The sequence below is a fragment of the Rhamphochromis longiceps genome, linkage group LG17 (genome assembly GCF_057381845.1).
Source record: "Rhamphochromis longiceps isolate RC_006_pf linkage group LG17, R_longiceps_female_GT1.1, whole genome shotgun sequence".
In the NCBI taxonomy this organism is placed as follows: domain Eukaryota; kingdom Metazoa; phylum Chordata; class Actinopteri; order Cichliformes; family Cichlidae; genus Rhamphochromis; species Rhamphochromis longiceps.
The window spans coordinates 26,278,820-26,303,138 of NC_140573.1; the positions used below are offsets into that span (position 1 = coordinate 26,278,820).

A 24,319-nucleotide genomic window follows, 5' to 3' on the forward strand; every position below is an offset into this window, starting at 1 on the left:
GTAGTCATTTTCAGGTGCAAAGCTTGGCCTGTAAGAGCTCGACCACCACTCACCTGCTGTTTGAGTTTTTTGTTTGTGAAGGGCTGCCAATTAGAGGAGAGTAAGCCTAAAGGAAGGGGGACTGGAGCTTATTTATTTAAATTGAGAACCAAGATAATACATATATAACTAAGTAAGGATTATTTTGCAGTGTGTGTGTATGTATCTTGCAAAGTTACTCCGGCACACTCCAAGAATAAAAATACAGAGCCAGAAATCAGCATCACAGGCCCTCTTTAGCTGTGTACCACCCTCTCTGTTATGCCCTGTCTTATTAAAAAATCTAGATTTTTTTTTGGATACTTAAATTAGCTATGCATGAGTGCCATTTGGTAATTTAAGTAAAGAGAAGTGACAACCTGTGCCCAGACAGAGCTGCTGTGATAATTCTTATTTTTGGTAAACAGCAGGAGATTTGAGAGGTGGAGCTGGATTGGAGGGACACGTTCCCAGCGAGACGTCTCAGGAGAGAGCCAGTTTGGCACGAACAGAATGCCAGTCGGCCTCCACCCGGCGCCGGCAAACAGTTGTGTCATTCAATTGCGGCCCAATCCGATCAGGCAGAGAAGAGGCCGACCGACTGCCGCCACACAGAGCCAAACTCTCTAGTCCAGTTGAGGTCAAAGCACACAAAAGCAGGCTGTCCAAATCCTCACTGCTGTTCCCCATCTGACAGCACTAATGCTGCTACACAAGGGGCTGAGAAGAGCCGGCGTTTTAAAAAGATCTCATAAACACAGACCACTATGAATAAATCATAAGAATACTCACATAGAAATGTGACATTTGGGGAGCTACTCTCTTTTTTCTTTTTGTCTTGTTCAGAATCCACTGGCATATATATGAATTATGAAGTAACACCAGCTGCCAGTTTGCACAGCTGAGAATAGAGAGGTTCTTTTCCAAAGGTAACACGATCCAATTTTCTAGGTCTGGTAATTATTAAAGTTATACCAGACCTGGACATTTGCAGGGACTCTGAATCCAATCAAGTCATTAAATGAATACAGTGAGAACTTCTTCATAATAACACACATATGAAAGTCCCCAGAGTTTATTTAAATATCCCCAGAGTCTATTCTTCATGTTAAACACTTGGAAGAAAGCACTACTACAGGACTAGACTTTTGAAAACTGCAGTCAAGTCAGGCGATCATCAGGTTTGATGAAGAAAATCTATCTCAAGAGACCTTCATGTGCCATGTAGGTGTTCTAAGTGTACAATCCTGCTGCTTATAGACTATTTTATATACAACACTACTGCAGTGTGTGCTTTAAAAATGTCCATCTCACCTTGCCTTAGTTTCTTTGTTACACAAGCGATGGCATCACTTTCCTTGTGCATTATCTCTTATCTCATACAGCAGATATGCTTCTACTGGCTTGTGTTATCTAAAACCCTTTGAGGTTTACTGTGCTCTAAATCTACCACGCTTGTTTGGATTCACTCAGGAGCAACATCAGAGGAAGAAAATAACTGATCCAAATTTTCTGTGCCAAAACTAATGAATATGTATTATGTTTACGGATGGTTACTGAGAATCAGTATTAAACAGTTTCAGGTTCCAGATTACACAAATTCAAACAAGCAACTAGTGCTGTCAACGGTATTTGTGCATTAATTCTCTCGAACCTACTCAACAAACTCCTAACCACTCTCTATTAGCGATGAAGATGCTGCTGCTTATTCATCATTAGATAAGTCAGAACATTCAAAAGTGTAGCCTTGCTTTAAAAAAATGAACTATATTAAATGCAATATACTTAATGTAAAAATGTACTTCAGCAATCTATAAACCCCAGCAGCGTGGTGTGTTTGATGTCTTGAGTGCAGCGTACCGGCTCTAACGCTGCTGGGGTTTGTTTTGAAAATAAGGCCACAGTTCAATTTTCTTAAAGATCAGTTTTGAGAAAATTATATAAAATGTTCCTAATTGGTGCTGATACTGCCTCAGTAGTGGAGAGCAGTCAGACATTAGCGTTTAATAGTGTTTTGGTGCAGGGATAGCTCAGTAGGTAGAGTGGTTGCCCCATGATTGGAAGGTCAAGGGTTCAAATCCACTGAACGGCTCCCCTGAGGTACCCTGAGCAAGGTACTGTCCCTACACACTGCTCCCCAGACGCCTGCTTAGTGGCTGCCCACTGCTTCACTGAGTGAATGGGTCAAATGCAGATAAAGTAAATTCCCCACGGCGATCAATAAAGTATACATTATTATTATTAACATGGCAGATGGTTTTGCCCAGCAAACATGCCTGTGCAGGCCCATAGTGGGTAGCTGTGGGTGAAACCCCACACTTAATCCACACTCACAGCAGTTTTGCCCTTTGGGGCCCTATATGGGTTTTTAAAAACCGGTGTGTGACCCATATACACTAGCTCATTGCAATTTTCCTCTTTTGGGCCTTAAAGAGGGAATTCTGTGGGCACCCCACAGTGTGGTACCCAGATGAGCCCTATATTTCTCATCAGTACTGAGGCTCACAGTAGGCTGCCAACTGTTTGCCTCTCCTAGCAACAAGAGTTCAGTTTTTCATTGTGTATATTTTCATGTGGCATTAGTCTAAGAAGGGGAAATGCATTCATGGCCTGATAAATGTTTATGATGCCAAAAGCTGGCAGGGAGATATTATTGCATTGGGTCTGCTCCACTTGACAGCTCCCAAGGAGTACCCGATGTTGTCGATTTCAGGAGCTTTACTGCATAACCTAAGAGACTGTTGCATCTATGTGTTTACTGAGACATGGCTCTGTTTTGAATAACACGATCCAGCCTGAGGGACTATCACTGTAAAGCCAACAATCAAGCCAACACTAAACAAATCATGGTGCTAAGGCACTCTGGGTCTTCCCAGCTCCACTGACCAAATCAAATGGTTGTGAAGATGAGTTTCCTGGAAGTGAATATTTGCACCCATAACTGCATCCTAGACTTCCTGATGCCAGTCGGTGCAGGCAGCCACAATTCCTGCCCAATCCCACTGAGCAAAGATTTACTTTGCTTTCTGAGTCTCTTGCTCTCCATCCTGCAGACTGTTGTGGGTCTCATCAGCCAAAGTGAATCATAAGAGGGAGGTAAAGCAGCTAGCAGCATGGTGCAAAAAGCAAACTCTTCCTGAATGTGGCCAAAGGAGCACCACCATCTGCTGAACATGGGGGCAGGAGTCCAACAGCAGCTCCACCCCCTCCAGAGGCTGAAGGAGTTCTCACTTACTGTACACGATGCCACACGGTCATTGCAAGATCATTGCTGACCTACTTCCATCAGTGCTGGAGATTTTCAACCAGCACTGAATCCACAGAGGATCCAGCATCATAGGGCCACTGCCACACTCTTCCCATGGACTGCTTAATTACTCCAATCTCTTTCTTTCCAACCCCGACAACTAGAAATAACTTGTATATTATCATTCATAGTTGTTTCATTTACACCATGATTAACACCCTCATACATGCTTAGTATAAATATGAGGTTACTAATTTGTTGGTAACCGATGGTGCTTAAACCCCCCGCCTCCAAAAAAAGGTCCACTCTAACCATTAAAAACTCTATAAGTACACTGAAACTACCTTTAACTGCACCAAAACCATGCTGGAGGTTCATGAAATCAGTGAATCGTAACAATAAGAATAAAGAGCACTATTATGCTCCCGAGAAGCACACTTGTTATTAGAGCCTGGGTGAACATCTATTTTACACTATTTGTAGTATTTCTCAAAAATGAGGAAAAGAAAATCAAGGAAACAGCCCCCCTGCCATGGTCTGAATCCCAATCCTCTTCTGTCCTTCTCCTCCTCTCTGTGTGCAGCCGGATGAAGCAGAGCTTATTACCTCAGCTGTCTCTGTGATTAGACCTACCCTACTCCACCAGAGGGACCCAGATACTGTAAGCGTGGGCCCCAGCTAAGCCAGTGTGACCTTGGAGTGAGGTGCAGCTCCCAGGGAGCCCGCAGAATGAACAATATGAGGCGGGGCGGGAGCCGAGCATACAAACATTCCATTATCATTTATAATGTGGGCTCTCTGCTGTGCCTATCCAAAACCTTAGAGCTCTACCATCTTCTTTCATTTTATTCTGCCAGGGAGGGGGAATCACTCCCTGTGCAATTTGGCCTAAGAGGAAGAAACCAGAGTACACGAATAAAGGGACTGGTTTGCTCCAGGCACAGCTGAAATTGGTCTATTACACCGCTCCATTTGAAATCAATGTAGGAGGGAGTGGCAGGGCCAAGCGCTCAGGGTTTTCTCTTTTGGCTTTCTTCTGTCTCTCCTCTTTGTTGTCTGACATTTTGGGCAATATAGGCTACAGGAAATACTGTGATCTCCAGGTATAAAGTAAAAGTAAAAAAGAAACGTTTCCAGCTATAAAGGTAGAGAAATCAATCACAGTCTCAGGGCCATCCCACTTCAGCTTCTTTCTACACATCTATTTGGCAAATCTCATATATGGCACCCTATTTAAACTTCTTTATCAAGCACACAGCTGCTGCACAGCTGCAAACCCCTCTGTTCTATGGTTTGATCTTGCCGCCATCAAATAGTTTTTGACTGTAAGTAGTTCTGACGGGGAAAATAACTTTAACTTCTGGATGAGCCAGCATCACATCCTTGTTATTACAGCCTCTTTAAGAACTTCAAGATTGTCCCTTTCGACCGTGTAGAACAAAATCACCAATCAGCTGTATGGCTATTCATTTCAACAAGTTAAGTGGAAACGTGAATGGTTTCTTATTAGTTCAAATTGAATATACGACACTGTAGCAGACATTACATTCAGTTCCTACCTAACCATGATTATAGAGATGGATCACCTCCTATGCTGAGCTAAAATACAATTTGTTATCACCTCATAAACACTGCAGCTGGTGTAGAAGAGCACTGATCTAGCACTTTTTTAAAACTTCTTTCCACTCGCTGAACCTCAACAGAGAGACTGTCATAATAGCAAATCAGAGACGTCAATCGACCTCTATCTAAGTGAACAAAATGGCACATAAGTGGACCGATTCATGTCCGCTGTTTTCCATCAGTGATGTGTGAGTGGATAGGGTGAAGCAGGATTAGTTGCAGAATGGTTTTATACAAATAAATGCAGACTTTAAAGCATTATCTATGCACAAAAGACTTTTAACTGATGAGACATAAGCAAGGCTCGGCACAAGCTATCTCCGTTAATGCTGAGGACCATATAATCAGGCAGCATTGTCGCTGGAGTGGGACCCTCTCCTGCATGATCATTAGGCAAATAGAGATGCAGGGTTGGAGAGCAGGCAGGTTTACTTCTCTTCATTGTACAGATTTAGAAGAAAAATGGCATGCTATATTATCTTTGCTGCTGTGTAATCATCTTTGAAACGCTCTCCCTTGAATTATTGAAATATATGTGGATGACAGTTCATGCTGCAGTAGGAGAAAAGTTGTATTAACCAAAAACCACAACAGGAAGGGTGAGACTAATAAATACTTTCCAGTTTCAAACTGCTTAAAGACAGTAACCTTGAGCAGAAAGAACAGTGCAGGATTGAGGTCAAAGCCCTAACTTTGAGAAGTTGTCTACTAAAATTATAGGGGCCATTCTCTATAATGACTGCTCCGAGGTAAACAGAATTAATCAAGATTACTGGACAGGATAGCTTGAAGGTGGCTCGCTGTAGGGAGACAGAAAGGCTGAGACTCAGCATTAGTCGTGAGCTTAGATAAATAGGTGATTTATAGGAGCCATTAATAGTGAGGGGCAGCCCACACATCTCATTACACAAGTTAGATTGTTTATAGCTGGTAAAGAAGCTGTGCCTTCACTGCTATGAAAGAAGATATTCAATCATAAGGTACACTTGATATAAAAAGGTCAAACTGACGCAAAACGCTTAAAATAATTCAAAGAGAAAATGAGGAAATCTTGCAAGTTTGGTGGGATTTCATCATCTTATGACTTGGCTTAAGGCGAACAGTCTCAAAATACCCACCCCCATGTTTGATCATGTTTATTGTATTCAGCCATCTGCAGCTGATAACCCTTGACTGAACAAGCTGTTAGTTATCCCACGAGGGAGTGTGGAGAAATAGCCACACTTGTTTAGAAATGACTTTCCTGTAAGAAGCCAGTACTGCAGGCGATCTACAAAACTGCACGGGATAAGAGGGTGAAAGTCAAAAACCTGCTCAGATTCCAGACATGATGTCTTTATTTCTTTTAATTAGATGTAGAAACAGCTTATGCGGTGACAAGGATCCCAAGGCACTATTTCTCGCATTCACTTTGTTTTCCTGGCGGTGACATTTAAGGCACAGAAAAAAAAAAGGTAAACTTACAATCTGAGCTAAATCTTACCTGCCTGACTCTATCCTGTGGAGAAAATATACAGTGCGAGCGCTAAGCTAAGTCATCGATTAAAAAAAGAAAGAAAAAAGAGAGAGAACACCCAAGAGGGAAACGGCACTACCACGTTTGTCGCTGCCGCCGCCGTTCAGCACCAGCCCGACGCATTCCTGTGACATTTAGGGGAATTAGGTGGTGTTAGGAAAAATGACAACCGCTTTGTCTCCGTTAAAGAGCTTAGTCGAGACAGAGTTTTGTTTAGCTCTCATACGATGCTTTGAAAACACAAAGGAGGTGGCACTTGAGTGCACCACTTGTCAAGGTGAAAATTTGTTGCCATAACTCGCTGCTACAGAGTCTTTCAGTTTAGGGAAGTGACACTAGAATGAAAAGACAGACAGAGTGGCTTCATTTGTTTTTACGTGACGCTAAAATCAAACTTCAGGAAACAATAGTGAAAATGTGGATGTTTTAATGAATATCCTAAGTTAATGAAACAAACATCTGAATATTATAAGCAGGGATTCTTTTAGAAACAGTGTACATATTCAGATATCTTGGTCACTGGATTGCAAGACCTGATTTCTTGAATTTCTGTCTAATTGGACCTCGTTCAGCATCCTCCAGTCTTCCAGATGTCTCACGGCTCCTCCATAAATCTCCTTCTAAATTGTCCAGATTTTTCATGCGAATGAGGATGTGTGAGTGGGTGTTTGCCCTACTCTGACCTTCAGCTGTGGGCCAACAGTCCAGACCGATCATGCAAAGAGAAAACCAACTGCCAGCCCTGTTTGGGCTGCTGTCAGGTGTTGACAACCTGCATAAACATCGAGTGAGGAGCGTGGCTCACCTGAGGGGCAAAAGCCAGGATGAATGATCTGACGAGTCACTCAAATGAAAACAAGTTCACTTAGGCTAAATCTGTCCTATGAAGCAGGAAGTGTACGTCCACAGTGGTTCCACCAATGAGATAGAAGTGATGGGTAGTGCTGTGGGTGGGGCTAGATATTCTTATGGCTTCAAAATACACTAAACTACTCCTGTAGCTTATAAAACATTTGTAAGGTCTAGTTTTGTGTTATGCCACCTGTAATATACATTTAAAGCTATCTGGTGGGTTTCTTCCATCTGCATTAATCTTAAGGATATTTGGCAGCACATCTTGGATATTTCTCCATCCTTCCATGTGCATGCATGCAAAGCCTGAGGCAGACCATGCTACAACAAACATGACATTGATCAAATCAGACACAATATCAAGAGGAGGAACTGGGGCAGAGACAGGTTGCAAAGCAGCTTGCAGAAGTAAGAACAATCATCAGCTGATAGAGGACGATATTAAAATCAAGTCTACTGGCTTAACTTGACTTCATGGCTTCAAGGTTTTTCACAACTTTCTGTGCTTCTAACTCATTAAAACAAAGCACCAAAGGAAAATCGACATCACTGATATAACCACTGTTTATTTCACTGATCTATCATTATTGTCAGTTGTTTTCCATCGACGAGATGAGTTTCGAAGTGATCCAATCAGAAGTATTCGCCTGGTGCAGTAAGGTTAGATGTACACATTTGATCCGTCCCTGGGTAACAGTAATCTTGGACCCCTGTATTTGTGTTTGATGTCAAGGAAAATAAGATGCTTTGTAGCTATTTGCAGCTTGAACCAATAAACACAATACAAAATGTTACAATTTATATTTAAGTCAGCTGAATTAACTTTACATTTAATCCGCCGTGATGATAAACATGATGATATTCAATCAACTAAAACTAGATTAAAAATAAAAGAATTTAGATGCTTAAACTTGAGTTGTTTTAGTCAAAGGGATATGACTGAAAGTAAATACAAATTTGCTGTAAAAATTGACCCTGGATGTAACAAGAAAGTGGAAAAAAAAGTCAAAAGATTAGGTAGCTACTTGGCTGCTTACTAATTCAAAAGGGGTGCTCAAAGCAGGCACTTGGCTGAGATGCACTTCCTGACACAACCCCAAAATGATTTGTGTCTCCTCCCACAATGGAGGCAGGGATCTTTTGCTTGTTAAAAAAATGTCTAAACAATTACACTATGGAGCCACTTCTGTCAAATAAGGTAACACAAATTAGTTTTTATACACGCGGTCCAGTGGTGCAAATGTGCACAGTCAACCCACTACAAAAAGCCCATCCTGTGTGCTTAATCCACCTATTTTATTTGAATATGCTTGTTTATCACCTTGGGACTCCTCATATTAGGTGGTGCCTCAACGTTTCTTAAAGTAGTTAACATTCAGTCTATAATATGTGTACTTTCCATAGAAAAACTTCCCTTTGTAACACTGTGAAAACTTTGACCTTCCTTCCATCCATTTTGATGTAAATCAATTGTATCCCCTGTAAAGAGAAAGCCTATTTGAGATGATTGACACAAATATGATTGGTCTATTACCCCATCAGTCATGCTATTAAGGTCTGCCATTATGAATCAGGCTTGATAGTTTGTGATTGGACACAAATGCATGTTGGGCTCATTAGATTTTACTGTCCCCAGCAGATCTGCACAGATCCAAATCAATGAACTCTGCTCTCTAAAAAGTCTACGACTGATGTGACCTTTGGGGGTCAGTGTGATCCCAACTTCCCCTTAAATCGCTCGCAATCGATTATTAACAGAGAAAGGCGAGTTTACCTGTTATTAAACAGTTTGGATCCTTACACACTTTCACTGCTTACTCACACAGCTGCAAGCATGAATTATTTAACAAGGCAAGCTATAGTGACCTGTAGATAATGTAGAGAGCTTCAGGGCTTTATGTACATTACCAAAGACAATGAATCCTGGGCATCCTAGTCTATCGTGTAATTATGCATGCAGATGCTGATTTTCCTCAAGGGGGAACATTGTGTGCCTGGCCTCTCTCTCCTGCCCCCTTAGAGATATGACAACACAAGAGGAAAAGCCCACACACACCTACAGCGACGCACAGTACACCAGAGAAGGACTGTTGCCCTCCAGGCATCTCTCAGTCAGTACACAGAAAAACTTCATTACGGTGAAACAAATGTACCCTCAGCAGCAAATCTCTTCTCTTTCACAAAGGTCTGGGCCGGATTGAATTATACAAAAAACGGACAATGCTGCTTAGTCCACCAGTGGTTCTGGATGAGACCCTTGATGTGTGTTGAAAGCCCAGACAAGCTCTAAAACTCATTTGGTCTGTAAAATGTGCTTTTGATGGTTTCCCTGAGAAACAGTGCACGGCTCGCAGAGCGGGTGTGTATTTTCTCAGAAGCGTTTTGCCATGCCTGACATGATCCTATTTTGAATGGTCCGCTGTGGTAATAAGGTCATTTGTCTTGTGCAAAGGACAGAGGATCTATAGTTGTCATACCCTGAGCTGGAGATAAATGTGAAAGGGCTAATTCTGTGCCTGTGAAAAGAATTCATGCAGCAAGCCCTTTGTTCTCTCACTAACAGCGCGAGATGAAAAAAAGAAGAAACAACTCAGTGACTGGAAATAAGAAAGGATGCAATTAAAACCACACTGGATGTCTTTCATTCACTTACTTATTAATCACGTTAATAACAATACAAATCTTTTTCGATTTTCCTATTCTAAATTATAATCAAATATAAAGTCCACGTTCTTTTGTGTATTGTGTCATCATGCCCTCTTCACATTGTCTGTTTTGTATTTGCTGTCATGATGCCGTTATGATGCTGGTTTTTCTTCGTCTCCTTCTTAAAAAATGAGGCACATTTTAGGGTAGTTTCAAAACGAACCTATTGGTCATCACTAAGGGCGTATACACACTCACACTAGGCAATCCATAGAGTGCATTTGACTCCTAAAGGCCAGCTCAACTGCTTCCCCAATTTGCGCACAAAATCCACAAGATAATTAATGTCACTGTGCTCTGCAAGAGAGCTTTTCAAAAGCTAGAGAGAGACAGCCAAGCATGAGCGAGGAAGTTAGATGGTGAGATAAAGTGACCCATGCCTAGGCCCAGATTGTTAAGTACAGTGTGAACGCAGGCCAGTAGAAGACTGGGAAGGGGAGGGAAGCAAAGTACGCTCTAAAGAACCATTACCTGATTTACAAGCTCTTTTCAGTATGACTGGATTTTATCAAAGATATCTAACTTCAGAAAGGTTAACACCTACAAAAACTACAAAATGTATAAACCCACTATGCACTTTGCTAGGTTTAAGTAAAATAAAAGTAGAACATACAATAAATCAGGGTGTGCTTTACAGTGTGGCTCCTTCATTACTGACAGTTTGCTAATATGAGAGCATCCAGGCAGCAGATCCACCTTTTGCTCTTAATGTGTTGCATTTTAACTACTATTTATTGACTATAAACACTGATTCTTCCATGAAAATCTATTCTGTATAAACTGCTAAAAAAGTTTATAAAATAATAAATAAGAAAAACGATTCCCTGCCATATGTGAACAAGGTTTGCTGTGATCGTGCAGGAAGTGTTAGTGTGTGCGTCTCCTCTCACTAGCAGGAATGTCCCACACAAAAAAAGAATCGTGCTGTGCAAGACACCAAGCTTTATGTTAAAATGGTGCGTGTTGCACCTCCGGGTGTACTCGTCCTGCTTCATCTTGTTTTAGTGATGGGATATGTGGTCGAGTACATGCTGTCCACACAAAGCACGCGACAAATGTGCTTCATCTCCTTCCACATCCTCCACTTTGAAAAGTGAAAGGCAGACGAGTCGATAACACTGTCCTTTTTACAAGTGCATGAGTTAGAAACAAAATGGGTAGTTCAGGCACTGCTTCTAATGGCTTTATGATCTACTCCGCTGCTGTAGTTATGAATAGATCCATCTGACCCTGCAGGCTGGCTCAGGTACAGAGCGTTTCTTCACGCCGCGTGTTTATCTCCAAACAGTCGAATTCCTCGGCGCGGTTTTCGTGTAATAATTTGCTTGGAATGAGTGTTTTCACAGCTATAGTGGGAATCCGATTATCATACAGGGATCACGGTCGTCATGGAAACCAAGGATGGTGCACGGTGTTAAGCCGTCCCTTACACATCCGAGAACACTGGGAATTAGTGTGAAAATTCAGCTCCCTTAAAATAAAAGATGTGACAAATTCTGTCTTTCATAATAATAAGCGCATTCTCCGGCAGCTTAGCATTTTATTTGTGTTTATAGGCTCCATGTGTGGTAGGAGCACAATGTGCACTGTCTGGAGGCATTCCTCTGCCACCGTACGTCGCCACGATTTATGCATTCAATTAAACAAAGCATGAAATGTCAGAGCAGCATGTGTAAACTTTAAATTGGCTTCAAATGTGTTGCGGATAAAGTGCTGATACAGGTTATATGCTCTTAATTTTCAGGTAACCACCTGACAGACTTGACAGTGCAATTAAAACCATTTGAAATGAGACGCTGAGACATTGAAACTTGCTGACCTGGTGCTTGATTTTGAACAAACTCAAGCTTTTTCTATCAAAATAAGGCCTGTCTAAGGCCTTGTTTTCACTCACGCCCTGTTATTTCCCTCAATCAGACTCTCTTAAGCCACATAAGAGTTTCAACAGTTGTGTCAGTTGTTCCAGAAACCTGGAGAAACAATAGCTACTAAAAAAAATAATCTTTATCTGCTTTTTGTTCTCCTGGTCATCTGCCTCCATCACCCCCATACTTAGCATCCTACATTGCCACGCCAATCCTCTGGATTCATTCATACAGTTACTTCGTTGAAATTGCCAGAAACCCAAACAAAACAAGCAATAAGAGGCTCTAATGTAAGTGTCCTGTTAATCTTCTTTCATTACACCCTTGAATCTTTTCTGTGGTCTCCCTTGTTTCCTCCTCCCTAGAAGCTCCAAATTCAGCATCCTCTGTCCAGTATATCCACTCTTCCATGCCCCAAACCATCTCAGCCTTCCCTCTCTTGCCTATCTTTGTCTCCAATTTTTGGGGGAGCCCCAGAGAAGTAGTGGTTATGTATTGAGCCTCCCAGGAGAGAGAGAGAGAGCAAAGATGAAGCAAGGCAGTGACCTAAAGATAAGCAAACATATAAAATAAATTTGTCCCACTACTCAGATGACCTTGGAGTTTTTGTGTGCTATTAATTGTAACCCATAAAGGCCGGAGCCTGACATATTTAGTCCAAATGTCAGTTTTTAAAAACTTTTCAAACATCAAAAGCTCTGAGAGACTCAAAATTGAATCAGCAGCAAAAGCAGAAAGAAGCATTCTGCCATAATTCAATCAGTGGACATTGGTTAAGTAGATAAGGCCTGGAAAGTCTGACATTTTCATTATGCCGGATGAGGCAGATGAAGGCTGAAATCTTTTTCTTTTTTTGTTTTTTGTGAGGGACATCATAAAGAGGGAGGGAGGAGGAGGAGGGGGAGCGCAGGTGGATGGAGAGGCATCCAAAAAGATGGAGACAATGCTGTGAGGAGGAGATAAATGAAGCTGGAGTGGCTTGGCCACGTCAGGAGAGGACAGCCATCTGTGAGCTCATGCTGCAAAAAAAGCTTATCTTATTACCACCTCTCCTGAACAGTGAAAACTTCTCCCCCCCACCACCACCTCTCTCTGTCTCTGTCTCTCTCTTTGTCTTCCACTTTTCATGTCCTTGCCTTCTGCATTTCTGTGACAAAACAGTGTAATAATAATCCAGTGTGGCTTGAGACTTAATTAGAGCCTGTCATAGCTTTAATTTACACTAGTTCATAAATGCAGATGGCAGTCCTGTTCATTACCCTCTCAAGACATTCCTGGTTCATAAATTGAAATTAACAGCCTTTGCCTGGAAATGATCTAGTTTGGATTTCCACACTGTGCCATCAGAGGTTTTAATTATGACTTTGGTTAAAAAAAAATCAATTATGCATGCAGCCACCCATCAGCAGTAAGGCAGAAAAATCACAACATGATGAGCGACTGAGAATGTCCGGGTCATCGTTACAGTGCGGCGCTGAGTGGTGTCGTGTGGCGCACGACCGCAACCCTGAACTCTCAACCCCGCCGACCGCCCCCGCATCTCTGCTTTGGGGTCACAAACAGTTCCCGACACACTCTCGGGTAAACACAACAACAAGCCACAATACACCCGCAACACACAACAAAAGACATGACTCCGAGCGCTGTCACCACTAATCACGCCGAGACAAAAGAGGATGCAGCTCAGATGCTGTGCGAGGGGTGTAATAATGTGTAGACAGACATGATAGGATATTTTCTGGGTGCTCGGGGACAAGAAGACAGCGCCGTTAAAAGGGATCAATGCGGGGATCAATAAAGTGGTGCGTACTGAGCATTAAAAGCAAAGAGGAGCTAGACAGTTTAAAAGCCAGATGACCTAACAAGGAAGGTCCTTGACCAGAAGAAGTGACGGGCCTCTCTTACATTCACAGAGCTGCTATCCTCTGCAGTGTTTCACTTCGGTGCTGAGCAGTTTACTTCCATTTCTGAGCAACGTTTCATGGGAGGACAGATGAAGGAAAGCTGAAATGTGTGGATATACATATATATGCATATGAATTCGCCAGGACCACTCACAGCACTGCAAGGCTAGATTCCCTCCTTAGTGCCAGTCAAGCTTACTAGAGCGTGATGGGGGCTGGATTGATTGACGGACTAAAGGGGAAAAGGCAAAGAGAGCGTGCAGGAGAAAACCCGAGGTCAGACACTGTCACAGATCTGACTGGTGCATCCAAGAAAAAAGTGCCTGGAGGGCGTAATTCAGCTCACTAAAAGCTCTTAAAACTTCATCTCCAGCGTTTTCCAGCCCCAGTCCAGTCAGGGCAAACGTATTAAGAATAACGGGACTGACATTGCATTTGGTCTCCAATGACAAAGCCATTGTAAACATTGACCTCCACTTTTTCTTAAGTTGCCAGTGTCTCTGTTGTATTACTTTTTGACTGTATCACATTTTCAAAATAATTTTAAAGAATTAAAATTTATTTAAATTCTTTAAATAAATTTAAAGAATTTAAATAAATTGTAGCAATGTAGCTACAATTTAGCAATTTCCATTTAGTGGACTGACACCTTTGGACAGTAAACACAATCACAATTTGTGTTACTGTGACAGAAGAAAATTAATATTTAAACCTGTTACATACTGGTTACGCTATTAATACCTGGCAGAAATACCTTGGATTCCACTAAATAAACCACTGGTTTACCACTCTATGTTCGATAATGAAGGAGAAACAGTTTTCGGACAAAAACATACAGAGAAACTGTACAATATAAACATATGTGCATTTGATTCACGCATATAAAAAACTTCAGGTTTAAACTTGTGGCCCTGACATGTATGTCTGTAGAATTATATACATATATTTGAGCCTGTACTGACGTTGATGTTGGTGTTTTAGAGCTAACTGTCCTTTTCCCCCCGAAAAGGTTTAAACAAGACCAAATATCAAGGGTAAAAGAAGCCATTTCTGCCACATGACCACAAACCAGAAACTTCAACCTTGCTGGGAGGATTTTTAGTGTGTGAATAATTTTTTTCTTTAATACAAATGCAAATATTTTATAAGTAATGCATGAGTTAACATCTCCATTTTTAGGATCTATACCCCACTACTCCTGCTGCACATTAGCCAGCAGAATTATGTTGAAAGCACAGATAAACATCACTGGTACATGCTGCTCACTGCCCCATGTCAGCCTCTGACTGATATTACAGATATTCAATACATGTAAGTAAACTGAAATGGAAACGGTGCACCACTGCATCGAATTATAAAAAGAAAGAAATAAACATATTTTTTTAGCACTAAATGAAATCCCAGTGATTTTAAATAACATGACTGAATGGTCAAGATCCATGTCTCCAAATATATACAATAACCCACATAAAGCTGAATAGAAATGCTTTAAATAGCATGCTGTGGGATGATGCAACAAAATGCAAAATACCTGAAAATGCAAAACACAGTTTGCGGCGACAGACAGTTACCAAATTATTAATATGCTTTACCCAAGTAAAACACGCTATCTTAGCCCCTGCACTCACTCCCTAAAGACATCTTGGTCCTGAGGGTGAACTCTGACTATGCCGTGACTATTGATGGGACAGTAAATTAGCGAGGAGTATTGACTGAATGTCACACTAAGGCCACCATAATCCAACAGCTCATTCTCTGCATGAACTACGCTCTCACTGTGCATTCTGGGTAATTTTTTTTCTCCTCTTGGGGGTTGATCATATCAAGAGCCAGAGTGGTTATTTATACTGACAGTTATGACACAGAGAGAGATGGAGAGGGATGTCTGCGTTTGTTGGAGAGAGAAAGGCTCGGGTTACACAATCATTAGGATACTTTTTAAATGTGTGTTTCAGTGATGATAAAAAATATATATATAATCTGTTTGACTGCTATTCGGTCCCAGGTGGTTTCAGGTAACAGACTTTAGTGTGGAGCGGTGGATTTTGTTGATCTGGCTTAAGATGTTTGCAAGCACATGTTCCTCCCAAAAATTCAGTCATGACTGTTGGCAGCAGGTGAAAGTGATGACAGATGAATAATGCATAGGCTCATTGCGCTGTAGTTAATGACCGCGATCACACATTGCCATGTCACCTCTACCTTCTCAACTCATCTGAGAGCAGGTGATATGTGTGAAAGTATTCTTGTCTAAGTTAAACATTTCACTTGTGTTTCTCTGATCCCAGAAATTCGTAATGATGTGAACTGCGTGTGTGTGTGATGGTGGAGGGTGCGGTAGCTCTTCAGAGGAAGTGCAAAGCCACTGATTGCATTTAGCTGCCTTTTCTGCCACTCCTCATCAAACAAATGCAAGAAAATGTGAATTTATACTCGCACAGGAGCCTCCTGCGTGAGCCACTTCTGTACTTCTCCCTGCCACAGAAAAGGAGAGGAGGAAAAAAAACCTCTGAAAGCTTTGAAATGCATCTGCAAGCTGCTTTTATCCCTCCCTCGGCCTCGCAATCATGACCGCATGAGTCAAAATTGTGCGCATGAATACAGTGTTCATTTGCGGCGGTGTGTATTCATGCCAGTGCGCTGCAACTGCAAGCACTGCAAGACACATCTGTAATGGGATCTGTTTCCTCCATAGTGGGCCTCCTCGATGGGCCAGCTGATAGTACATTTCCAGGCGGCTATCTAAGATCAATGATGACCCTCCATTTACCACAGCCTGCTCTCCTTCAGCCCCGATGCATTAAAGGACAGAGTCGGGAGGAAATGCCAGATGTGCAGATAACCCCCTCCTGGCTTTTCTCTTTCTGTGACAGCCTTTTAACATGATAGATCCACTAATTTCTGAAAAACAGGATTGACTGGAAGGTCAAAGAGAGAAGGTGACACTGCTGACGGATGGATGGATGGATGGATGGATGGATGGATGGATGGATGGATACTACATACATACAGGCTCGGTTTTGTCATTCTATTTTCACTGGCTTGCAGGTTAAGACTTGGATCAAAACTAATCAACATAAGCAAACTCTTCTTCCCTTTCTTCATATTCACCAGGAAGGAAGCTCATTTTTACAGACATGATAGGGAAGTCACGGTCTGCAGTGCACGGTGTAATACTTCTTATAGAGTAACAAAGCAATATACAGCCAATATGCAGCGAAATCTAAATTAAAAATGATGCAAAAACTGAAAATAAAGAAATACAAAAAAGTAGAAATAAAATAAATACAGAAATAAGAGCTATTAAGTTAAAAGCAGTGCAAGAATAAACATGAACACAATGCATAAAAGTAGATGCAATACAAATATGTCACAGAATCAACTGCATGCAGAATTTAATATAACTTAATATTAAACTGTGCCGTTTTTATACAAAAATCATTTCTTAATCACATTACAGAGTCAGACATGCTATATGTTGCTTTACTGACTAAAATACATATATGTTAAAAACATAGACTATCGGGATACGCTGATGCAGCGACTAACATCACCTTTTTTGACTGATATCAGTCGACGTTAGCTACTGTGCTTGATAATCCTTTCAAAGTAAGGCTGATGAGGAGCTGAAAGACTTTAAAGCTCTTCAGTTATTTATGTACAGTGTTGGGGAGTAACGGAATACATGTACTGGCGTTAAGTATTTAGCATACAAAATATAAGTAACCGTATTCCGTTACAGTTACTGTTTAGAAAGGTGATAATTAGAATACAGTTACTTTGTTGAAATTGCCAGAAACCCAAACAAAACATGCAATAAGAGGCTCTAATGTAAGTGTCCTGTTAATGTTGGTGGCTTCAGTTACACAATGGACCGGAAGCCAGCACAACAGAGCCAGCACTGCACAGGCAGGAATGCATTTCTTACTTAGAAATTCCGACACCACTTCATTTGCGCAAAATCTGACCTTCAATCCAAATGTTTGCCAGCGACCAAGCTGCTCTCAGTGTCAAAAGACTCGACCTCCAACCTAAAGAAACATCTGGAAGTAAATTCCTTTTTAAAAGCTAACGTTAGCCTACCGCAACTACCTTGTTTTAGTTGTGGTAGCTACCAGGGTTATGTGCCACTTCATTATCTTCGATGTAGTATAGCTGTGTGATTTATTACTATTACCGAAGGTTATAGTTCATAGACAGCAGACTGTTAGACTTGATGGATAGAATTAACAACCTGCTAACTGCAAATAATCATGTGCAGTTCTGAACGTAGTCTATGAACTAACCTCAGCTAATGCCAGCTAACAATGTTAGCTCGGTGGCGAGTAGCCTTAAGTAATAGTAATCAATCACACAGCAACAGTACATTCATGTAGTTGTAAAAAGCACGACAATATATTAAGTAAATCAAAGTATTCAGAATATGTTACTCACATTGAATAACTTAATGGAATACATAACAAACTACTTTTTTGGGCCATGGAATACATTTTAAAAGTAACCTTCCCAACACTGTTTATTTATAACAGTTGTCTTCGTTTCCTTGCCATGAAAGGAGGTTAACTAAACACAAAAAAACAACACAGACAGAAAAAAAAAAGATCTGTATCAGCACTGCCTTTCGGTCAAATTAATATTTCATGCATCAGTATCAGCGGCGGCCCAAAATTTCACAAATGTGCAAAAGACCGCAGGATTTACAAAGACTTTCTATGTACATGTTCATCCTTTGGGCTTGGGCTGTTTATTTATAATTCAAAATAATCTATAAATCCTTCACATCTGACCACAGATGTAAGATTTACTCAGTCTATGCCCTATTTCTAATCCATTAATTCAGGCTTTTAAAAGTTTCCATCACTGATTCGAGTTCATATAAAACCACATGTTACATGTAAAAACTTTCCGTTTTTTTCTATTTACTAAAAGTAACAGTGAAAATACAGACATGTAATTTTTCTGTGTGAGCGATGGTCATAGAACTCATGGCTGTACACGCTCGCACAACGTTGCTTAAAAAGCTTCCCGACTATGACACAAAGATAGTGATGATTAACACAGCAAAGAAAAAAAATGTTTTCCCTCATTTCACATTCTGTCAAACACAAAACAAGCTCATGCTTAGTGCTTTAACTACTGAAAACCAGTGGATTGTTGCTATGCAACACTTAAATATGTTCGAGGTGCTACTCTCCCTTTACCTTTCACTAACCTGTACTCTGAGCGCTGAAAAAAAGAAAAAGAAAACTGCACTTTCTTTGTGCTGTCAGGCTTGGCCCTTTCCTCTCTGTAAATGCAGGTCTGTGGCAAATATGGAGCCTTCTGCGGAGTCAGAGATCTAGTGATAAAAAGCGGCTCCTTTTTTCCACTCAGCTCGTAGCAGACAGCATGCTGATTTACATAGTGCAGTGACAAGGACGACAGCTGCTGCCGTGTTCCGAGATGGAAAATATATCTCCGCTCCTTTCACATCACAACCCTTCCTCTTTCCCTTTCTTCACTTTAACCCCAGTTCACATCAGCTCTGTATTTATATCGCCCACTTCCTGTCATTGGTGTTTCTGTTGCTCGACACCACTGTTTCCAGGTTAACGGTGAGATTAACGGGAGAGCAGCATAATGACCCAAGCGCAGAAGAGAGGGGGGGGGGGGGCGAAAACAAATGTAAGATGCATTAAATACAGCATGAAAAGGAGGAACTGGGTTCCCAAGTGGCTTGCAGGATGTAGCAAATATGCATCAGCTTAAACTGAATGCCCTGTTTGTCACTTTGCTAATAGAAGGTTTAGAGGTGTATCAAGTGAAATGACACTATGCTTGATTTTCAAGTCACGATTTTGGCAGTTGATTATGAAAACAAGATAAAAAGATTTTTGCTCCACATTTGGCTTCATTTGGATGATTAGTTTAAAATGCCTGGGTTTATTATTAGCTTTCCCAATTAGTGAACATGACAATGATGGTTCAGAAGACAGGGTGGGAGTGGAGTGGCCGGTGCTTTGCTGTCCACTGGTGATAAAAACAGCCTTAGGTCAAAGACTGGGAGGCTTTTATTGTTTCTCTCAGGGGGAGTGTTGGTGATGGGTGCTGGCTATCGTCTGTTCTTGGAGGACATGCAGCAGTGCACATAATCAATGTCATGCTGAGCCAGTGTACATGTATCGGTGTGGGCGTGAGCACATGTGGGAGCAAAATGCACGCCCTCTGATAGGCTAAGTCCACCGGCCTCTGTGGATCAGACGATTGAGTGCACTAAGATCCCATCTAACAGAAATAACTCATTTTCATGTCTGATTTCACACCCTCTCGCTGTGTTCACTGTTATCACACAGAAGATGTAAAACACGTTTAATTAATTCACGAAACTGTGTGATTTGCATTTTGCAGCGGCAGAATATGCAGCGCTGGTTATATTCAAAATATTATTATCAATTAATGTAATTAATTTTAGATTACACAATAAATCTAACTCGAGAAGCTGTGTTTTTAAAGTGCTTTGCATGCAGGTGTGTAAAACCATGCATTAAAAATCAATAAAACGGATCGATGAAACCCTGACTGACTCATATATCACTTTTATTACAGCCAAAGCAGATTAATCAAATCACAGTGTTTTATAAAGTGAAATGAAGCATTTTGCAGTGGGAGAGGGTATTTTTCCTGTGTATTTTACACTCGGTGTTAGCCAGGAAGATCATTGTAATCATTTAAAGGAGATCCAGCAGAGAAATTAGCAACATAATCCAGCTGATTCAAATGTAGCTTTCTGTCAAATTTAGCACAATATACACTTTTTCCCCACTTTAACATAAATTTCTACTTTAAGACAACTTCTTTCTCTTTAAAAGAGTGATCAGGGAGTGCAAGGATATAAAATATCAATGGTTAATATTTAATGAATCTGTAAATATTTGTTAAAAATAGCGAATGTGATAATAAATAACGTGTTTAATATTGTATAACTGCCATGCTTTCATGAGGATAAACAGCCCACCACCTGCAGCTCCTCAAAGCCAGTGTAGCAACTTCTGGATTTGCACTGGATTTGAACCCTACTCTTCTAGGTGAAAACCCTGGAAGAGTTAAAGTTAAAAGGTGTGTCTAGAACCTGACCAATCAGTAGTCTGCCATTTACACTACAAGATCCTGAAGACGTTGAAGCTATAGGAAAAAGCAAAGTATCCTCGACTCCAAGCAAACAGCGACTTGATACTTCTGTGATTTATAGTCAGTGTGGCAAAGAATCCAACACCCCATTTGTAAGCTTTGCCAGTGTTGCAGGACTTGTAATCGTTCAGCCAAACTACCTGGTTAAGTGCTACGTACTGATGTTGATGGACTTCAGCGACAGTCGGTACTAGTTCGTTAACACAAATTAAGTCTAGTAAATACTCAAACACTGTTGTGTCTGCGCCTCGCCGACTGTTCCCCTGCAACCAAAACACTGAATCTGTCATTCCTCGCACTATATTATCTAATCACCACATGAATAATCTTTACAAACAAGGCAACGTCCTGCATAATTTCCCTGCTCTCACACTGTCAGCTTGCAGCACATCCCATTTTTGGCCATCACTCCGAAAGCTCCATTTTTCTCTGACTATGGGATCTGTCCACAGGAGGTGGTGCTGAAATTTCACCCTGCGCACAGGACCACTGTCCATGGTTCTGAATCAGCACTGCACGGCCTGAGCGCAGAGGCACAGGCTCCCACAGAGAGAAAAAAAATAAGAATTTTGCTGGCTGGATGAACGGATGGAGCAGCTTGGACTTTGTCTCAGCTGGGACTGTCTGTAAGTGGCAAACAAGCCAGAGTCTCAGCAGGCAGGGAGCTCCACGCCCTGTTTGCTTCAGAGCTGTCACATGTGACAGCGTCATCTACAAAGAGATGGGGAGCTGGAGGTCTGAATACATCCCTTAGATAGACAGAAAGAACAATTGTGGCTAGAGCTAGGTCGGACATTGCCTGCCTCAGTAGAATATCCTAAAAAAAAAAACCCAGCTGAATGTGTGACACAAAAGAAAGACAGCAGTTGCACTTTTTCGATGATCAAAAGCCTTTTCTGTTTTGTTTGGGGTTTTTTACATCCTGCCTGTGTTTTAAAATTCAGGCCGACACATTGAGGATGCAATTCCAGTGGGACGTTGTGTGAAAAGAACGGCTGATCCCTGGTCATGAGAGGCCAACCCCACTCCATCCTGTCTTTCCCTGGAGTAGAAAAGCCAGCCAATCAGAGAGGACGAGGCAATGAGTCACGGAGAGAGCAGACCGCATCCAGTGGACCGAAAGGAGCTGTCTGGCGCTCTGGGCAGCAAAAGCGGTAACGTCCATGGATGGAGCGATCCGCTCAGGTCTCCAACACACACAAACGTACAGGAGATACATGTGATTTACAGATAGATTGGGATTTTTTTCTCTAAGTTTCAATTAATTTAATGTAAAAAGTAAAAAATTTCCCTCTTCCTTACCATAGTTTATGACTCTTGCTCTCTCTTTTATGAGATTTATGAGAGAGTTTATTACTCTCAGATATTACCAGCCCTCAATAACTCACAAAGCGCCCACTGTAACGTTGCAAGGTTGTGTGAAGGTCAGCATATTGCTTACTTCCACAACTCAGGCCGAGATGTGTTAAAGCTTTGCAATACTATAGCACGGTACCTGACATTCAAGGCTAAACGGCTGTTTAAATAAACAAAAACACAGTGAATAGGCCATGTGAACGAGTGCCTGAGACGCTCATTAACTATTGATGCGAAGGGAGCTCTCGCAGTCAGATACGTAGCACACAGCACAGACACCTACGTGCAACACACACAGTTGTGAAATCACATGACAATGCCAGCGGGTGTAATATTTTCCCAAAAAAATGATTAAATTATTCTCAAAGTGAATTAATCTTATTAAATAGCTTCCATAAATTACTCATGATCTTACACATAAATCAAATGATAACAATGGAATGAATATGAGAGATGAGCAGGTTTTTCATGTCCTCTACTGGACGTACAAATCCATTTTCCAATGAGCCACAAAGGCGCTGCGGATGTGAAAAGAATTTATTGGACCTTGTAGGAGAATAAAGGATTTGGAAGGTGATGGGAAAATTTAGTAAAACCCAAATGTATTGGTTTTGAGCCTGAAAAGACTGGAGCTTTGTGCTGCCTTGTTCTAGCGCAAGACTGACAGACGGGCACTGTTTGAACCCCCACAATCTGCCAACTTTCACCTCTTTCATGTCTACTGTACCTCAGCTCGCGTGGATGGATGGGTGGAGGGAAGAATTTGAAGGAAGAGAGATCGACTAGTTCATTTCACTGGAATCTGGGATAATGAGGCCAGAGAGAGCGCGAGAGAGAGAGGAAGAGATAAGGCACGACAAAGGGGAAATGACAAACGGTGGGGTAGGCAGCACGTTGATTCGATTACAGCACAACTTCTCATTAAACGACATAGAAAGCCAGCCCTGGGTCAGGAAGCCACAATACTAAATACATAGTGGATACACCTGCTAAGAGCAGCATGTTTGTTCTCTTGGCTGTAGGGCAGTAATGGTTTCCTCTGACTGTACCGCTGCCACCCTGAGACAGCCGTTGATCTGGAGCTCGGGCTAACCCTGTGTGGGAGTCTGCTTACTCCCCCTCACCCCACCCCACTCCACCCCACCCCACCACCGTCACAACTTAAAAATGTTGAAGCACACCGAACAAACATTTTGAGCAGTACCACAAGAAAAACTGATTCCACGTGTAGAAAGTATTTACCGACCCACTATTAGAACCACAAGCACTTTCTCCAATATTAGTCTAATCTTGGAAATATGTTTTGTTTTTTTTTGTTTCCCTTTTTAGTAAATCCTGTCAATGTAAATCTGACGTCCTGTCATCCATCTGTCACCCTGGATAAGCCCTTGTCAAAAAGAAACGGCACCTCCTACCCTTCCTCCTCCTCTTCTCTTCCTCTATACGACCTGACTCTTCCAATCACTATTACAGTACGGAGTCCTCAGAGCCATGTTTGCTGACACGCTCAAGCTCACACACACGCACACGCACACATCACAGGCAGCGTGTTCTCTGGATTTCAAGCGGGCATGCGGTATTTTTTAAAGCAGCACAGCAAAGCGGAGCTCCTGTGCCTTTTTGACTGTAAAAACATGCCGTCTCCATCTCCACGCTGCGATTCTCCACTGTTACCTTTTTGTGAGGGGAGAAAACAAAATAAAAGACATCTCTTACCTGGCAGCACGCTGTCTACCCTGGGTCCTCTTCACAATCCCAGGAAGGGGTTCAAGTTTGCAGCGCGAGCTCGATGTGACACTTTGAAAAGAAGGGGGAAAAAAAGGAAAACCAAAATAAGTGGCTAAAAAGCAATATCCCCCTTTATTCTTTCACACACGACGGCTCAAGAAGCACTCACGATCATACACTTGAACACCCAGTTGACAGCTCCGGCAGGCGAGCAGCTCACTGTTCCTTCCCTCCCTCTCCCTCCCTCTCTCTTTCTCTGTTCTCTGTCCCTGACACTAGCCTCCTCTCTTCCCGCCCACCTACTCCAGCCCCCTCCCCCAGCTTCTCTCTTTTTCCA

The 24,319-nt window shown here is 41.8% G+C and overlaps 1 protein-coding gene across 3 annotated transcripts in view; it reads right to left on the minus strand.

The window, feature by feature from the left end:
• The window catches only part of syt1a (synaptotagmin Ia), a 217,026-nt gene that overhangs the window by 88,260 nt on the left and 104,447 nt on the right, over nucleotides 1-24,319 (minus strand). For 2 of the 3 annotated variants that reach the window (XM_085386890.1, XM_085386887.1), the window contains exon 3: nucleotides 23,971-24,051. The gene's annotated coding sequence lies outside the window, so the exon portion shown is untranslated. Of the gene's footprint in view, nucleotides 1-23,970; nucleotides 24,052-24,151; nucleotides 24,214-24,319 lie in introns of those variants that run through there. The other variant, XM_085386888.1, reaches the window with a different exon arrangement.